Below are 5,083 nucleotides of genomic sequence, written 5' to 3'. Positions count from 1 at the left end.
AAGGTAAGTGAACCAACAACGCACTAGCTTAAAGGAACCTATTTAGAAAATAAAAAAACAAACCTTTACAACCCCTTTAATTCACAAATGGGTATAGGTACTCACAAGAGTAAGGTAATAACAGGCATTGGGCACAAATTGCCGGAGTATCCGTGAAGAGAGTGCATCCGGGGAGCTTCTCGCTAGTGGCTCAGAGCGGGCTGCGCTGGTGGTCACTTACTTGATCTGGAAGGCACAGGGAGGCGGGGGGATGACGTCACCTCCGGGATATGGTGAACCAATAGGCGGCGCGTTTACGGAGCATGCGCTCCTTCTTCAGGCCGTTTGTGAATTAAATTTACTTTCATACTGCACTTAGAGTGGCACCTGTGTTTTATCCTCATACTCAGAGAGGTAACTAGCATTTTGAGGAAAAGATCAGAAATTACAACCCTCACATTTTTCTCAGCATGGATTTAATTTAAAGTTGTAAAAAATTCATGGACCAAGCCACGGCCCCAGAGAGTTTAGCATGTGGCCTGGGCACGCCTGGAGGGACGTTATGCAAGTACAGCAGCCACAGAGTCTGACACAGACAAGTCAAAGTGGCAAGCATAGCAGCCACAGCTACCTGCATTGACAAGCCAGGCAAATGCTTATCTGGAGGGATTCCGGGCTGCTGTGCTTGCAATAGCACCAACAGCAGGGAATGCAGGGGCACCAGGTAAATAAATACTGCATGGCCAGATCTGAGTGGGCCTGGGGTGGGCTTTCAGTTGCACTCCCCTAAAGCCCCGTGCCAACAACCCCCTCTACCTCCCCACACAGCACATACATAGGCTACATTCACACCGGTGATTAGGGACCGTGCAAAGTATAGTGGCTGTTCCTCCTGCGGCTCTGAGCAGCTAGGTGCGGCTGCTATTGCACTATAATGGCTGGATGGCAGTGGCTGCACCTATTCACAGCTCTCTGCACAGCCAGCAATTACCTGCGGTGATCGCTGCTGGACACACTTTGTCTGTGTCCAGCAGCGATCACCACAGGAAATCACCGGCTGTGCAGAGAGCCACTATATACAGGGAGTGCAGAATTATTAGGCAAGTTGTATTTTTGAGGATTAATTTTATTATTGAACAACAACCATGTTCTCAATGAACCCAAAAAACTCATTAATATCAAAGCTGAATATTTTTGGAAGTAGTTTTTAGTTTGTTTTTAGTTTTAGCTATTTTAGGGGGATATCTGTGTGTGCAGGTGACTATTACTGTGCATAATTATTAGGCAACTTAACAAAAAACAAATATATACCCATTTCAATTATTTATTTTTACCAGTGAAACCAATATAACATCTCAACATTCACAAATATACATTTCTGACATTCAAAAACAAATCAGTGACCAATATAGCCACCTTTCTTTGCATGGACACTCAAAAGCCTGCCATCCATGGATTCTGTCAGTGTTTTGATCTGTTCACCATCAACATTGCGTGCAGCAGCAACCACAGCCTCCCAGACACTGTTCAGAGAGGTGTACTGTTTTCCCTCCTTGTAAATCTCACATTTGATGATGGACCACAGGTTCTCAATGGGGTTCAGATCAGGTGAACAAGGAGGCCATGTCATTAGTTTTTCTTCTTTTATACCCTTTCTTGCCAGCCACGCTGTGGAGTACTTGGACGCGTGTGATGGAGCATTGTCCTGCATGAAAATCATGTTTTTCTTGAAGGATGCAGACTTCTTCCTGTACCACTGCTTGAAGAAGGTGTCTTCCAGAAACTGGCAGTAGGACTGGGAGTTGAGCTTGACTCCATCCTCAATCCGAAAACGCCCCACAAGCTCATCTTTGATGATACCAGCCCAAACCAGTACTCCACCTCCACCTTGCTGGCGTCTGAGTCGGACTGGAGCTCTCTGCCCTTTACCAATCCAGCCACGGGCCCATCCATCTGGCCCATCAAGACTCACTCTCATTTCAGCAGTCCATAAAACCTTAGAAAAATCAGTCTTGAGATATTTCTTGGCCCAGTCTTGACGTTTCAGCTTGTGTGTCTTGTTCAGTGGTTGTCGTTTTTCAGCCTTTCTTACCTTGGCCATGTCTCTGAGTATTGCACACCTTGTGCTTTTGGGCACTCCAGTGATGTTGCAGCTCTGAAATATGGCCAAACTGGTGGCAAGTGGCATCTTGGCAGCTGCACGCTTGACTTTTCTCAGTTCATGGGCAGTTATTGCGCCTTGGTTTTTCCACACGCTTCTTGCGACCCTGTTGACTATTTTGAATGAAACGCTTGATTGTTCGATGATCACGCTTCAGAAGCTTTGTAATTTTAAGAGTGCTGCATCCCTCTGCAAGATATCTCACTATTTTTGACTTTTCTGAGCCTGTCAAGTCCTTCTTCTGACCCATTTTGCCAAAGGAAAGGAAGTTGCCTAATAATTATGCACACCTGATATAGGGTGTTGATGTCATTAGACCACACCCCTTCTCATTACAGAGATGCACATCACCCAATATGCTTAATTGGTAGTAGGCTTTCGAGCCTATACAGCTTGGAGTAAGACCACATGCATAAAGAGGATGATGTGGTCAAAATATTCATTTGCATAATAATTCTGCACTCCCTGTATGAGGCCGCTGGCGACCTGTCATTATAGTAAATGGGACAGGCAGCCACACCTAGCCGCTGAAAACCACAGGAGGAACTGCTCATCAGCTATCCTTATTGCTGTTTATCAAAAGGAGTGTCAAATATTACAAAAAAATAAGTATTATTATTACTCAGGTACATTATCTATATCAGTGATCATTACCTTGCGATCTGCCTGACTTTTTCTGCTCATCAGCTTATTGTTTGTATATTTTATGTGTGGCCCATTACAATTCATCTTCTTCCAATGTGGCCCAGGAAGGTCAAAAGGTTGGACACCCCTGGCCTAATCCATTAGGGAATTTTGTATCTTGGCCCAGAAATAGATAAATAATTATCTGCATGGTACTGTAGCCCTACCCTACAACCTTACTTTTGTGGTTATCTCTATCATAATTCTCAGCAAAGCAACTCATGTCAAAAGGACAGGAATCCTTGATCTGGACAATAAGGAACTCCTTGACATCCAAGCAGCGCTGACTATGTCCTATTTCACAGTACAGCCATAAAAAGTATTTGTGCAAGTTTCTTCATTCTGCGACCAACATTAAAAATCTGTTTTCAGTTAACATATACCATCTGGTCTGCTTTTCCAAGAAAAGAGCAATGATTTTGTATGTATGCTGTATATATTAACTACGTCTGTTTACTTGCTAGAATTTCTATGCTACATATGGGATTGTTTATTTTGAAAAAAAAAGTGCTTTATATGTGGTGTACATTTCAACAAGTGACTCTGAGACTGGCCTCTGGAGCGAGAGACTCGTGTGCTTGTAAAAGGCCCCAGGAGAGATGAGGCTCATAGTTACATGTACAATGTAGTTTTTTGCACGGGAAGGGTGGTAAAGAGGCTCTGTTTGGAAAAAAGCTAGAATCTCTTACTAGCATAGCACCCCTGGGCAGATGATGCTGTCCCCCTAAACAAGTGATAGGGTTTGGCCCTGATGAATGGCTGCTCAGGCAAAGTATGGGAAAGAGGTCACATGATCCGCTATACCAATGGTCTCCAGACTGCGGCCTGGGGGGCAGATGTGGTCCTATGTTTGCTTTTATCCAGCCCGTGGGGCCCTATTTTATCCACTAATATCAACAGTGGAGCATAATCCCCCCACTGACACCCATGAAGGGGGCACATAATTTCCTCCCAATGACATCAACGATAGGGCAAAATTTCTCCCACTGACACCAACAATGAGGCACAATTTCTCACAATAACACCAACAATGCGGCCCAATGACATCAATGATGTGGCACAATTCCTCTCAATGAGACCAGCAATGGTGCCCAATGACAACAATGATGGGGCATCATTCGTCTCACTGACACCAATACTAGGGCACAATTACTCTCACTGAAACAAACAATGGGGTGTTATTTTTCCCACTGACGTCTACTCCCACTGGGCACAGTCCAGCCCTCTTAAAGACTGAAGCACAGTAAACTGGTCCTTTGTTTAGAAATTTTGCAGACCCCCTGCTCTATACCAAACGAAGCAGCAGTCAACTGTGGTGAGTTTAAGTGGGTCTTAGGGTGGGCTAGTAAGAGGCTTTCAGGGCAAGATGAAAAACTCAAAATCATGAATATTAAAGGGTTATTAAAAAGGAAAAAAAAAATTCCTTTAACCACTAGAATACCAGCCGCATGTAAAATGACGGCTTCACAGTGGCTCTGAAAACTCAACAGGACGTCAATTGACGTCCTGGATTCCTCCGGCCACAGGGGGGCGCACGAGCGCGGCGGCGCACGCGCGTCCCTGAGATGCCGATGCGCGTGCCTGGCGGTCGCGATGTCCGCCAGGCACCCACGATCAGCAGTGAGAGAGCAGGGACGTGGAGCTCTGTGTGTAAACACAGAGCTCCACGTCCTGTCAGGGGACAGAGGAGACCGATCTGTGTCTCTTGTACATAGGGACACAGATTGGTCACCTCCCCCAGTCACCCCCCTTCCCCCACAGTTAGAACACACCTAGGCTACACATTTAACCCCTCCCTCACCCCCTAGTGTTAACCCCTTCAATGCCAGTCACATTTATACAGTAATTAGTGCATATTTATAGCACTGATCGCAGTATAAATGTGAATGGCGCCAAAAATGTGTCAAAAGTGTCCGATGTGTCCGCCATAACGTCGCAGTCCCAATAAAAAAATCGCAGATCGCCGCCATTACTAGTAAAAAAAATAAAAATAAAAAAAATAATAATAATAATTCTGTCCCATATTTTGTAAGTGCTTATTGCGATTTTTTTTTTTATTATTATTTTTTTTTTACCAAAAATATGTAAAAGAATACGTATCGACCTAAACTGAGAAAAAAAATTTTGGAAAAAAAAAATTTGGCTATTTATTATAGCAACAAGTAAAAAATATTGAATTTTTTTTCAAAATTGTTGCTTTTTTTGTTTTATAGCGCAAAAAAAAAAAACGCAGAGGTGATCAAATACCACCAAAAGAAA

This window comes from Rana temporaria, chromosome 1 (assembly GCF_905171775.1).
Source record: "Rana temporaria chromosome 1, aRanTem1.1, whole genome shotgun sequence".
NCBI classification, from domain to species: Eukaryota; Metazoa; Chordata; class Amphibia; order Anura; family Ranidae; genus Rana; species Rana temporaria.
The sequence above is the reverse complement of the archived record's forward strand: the minus strand, read 5'-3'. Positions refer to the sequence as shown.